Genomic DNA, 669 nt, shown 5'->3' with positions numbered 1-669 from the left:
CATACACATAGAATGTACTAGTGTTAGACTGCTACTGTGAATTTACCGTACTACTGAATGAAGAATGCACTACACACTGTATGCATATTCAATGACTTGAGTGATTGGGTTGATGAAGAATGGGTGCTCAAAACGTCCTGCTTGTCATTATAAGAGACTTGATGAGCCGTTTCATGTGTATTTGATTTGAGTCGACATTGCAGGATGCTGTTGTGGAGGATATGAGTGAAACGATAATATACAGCATTTACAGTGATTATGATCTGACTGTGAAGATTGCAGAAAAATCTGATTTTGCTCTGATTTGAATCTGCCACCAAGCAAAAAATGTCCAAAACACAAATTCTCATAATCTCATCATGCTATATGTATGCATTCATCAAAAATGTATCTGATTTGCAATGCATTCAATACAATTATAGTTTTTTAAACACCTAAAATGCCGTTTTTTAAAACCAATGTGGCAAATTGCCATATGTCATTTTTCCTGTTTACCAGCCAAACACATCTGTTTGCTTTACTAGCATGCATATTCTGTCGAAGCTGTTTTGTCAAAGTCTTGCTGGGTAAATTGGTTAAACACTGTGGACACCAGCATCTTACAGTATTCTTGACCCTTGGTGAGGTCAGCTCTTCACAGCATTCACCGGCATTCACATAAACTCACTT

This window comes from Triplophysa dalaica, chromosome 24, assembly GCF_015846415.1.
Source record: "Triplophysa dalaica isolate WHDGS20190420 chromosome 24, ASM1584641v1, whole genome shotgun sequence".
NCBI lineage: Eukaryota > Metazoa > Chordata > Actinopteri > Cypriniformes > Nemacheilidae > Triplophysa > Triplophysa dalaica.
The sequence above is the reverse complement of the archived record's forward strand: the minus strand, read 5'-3'. Positions refer to the sequence as shown.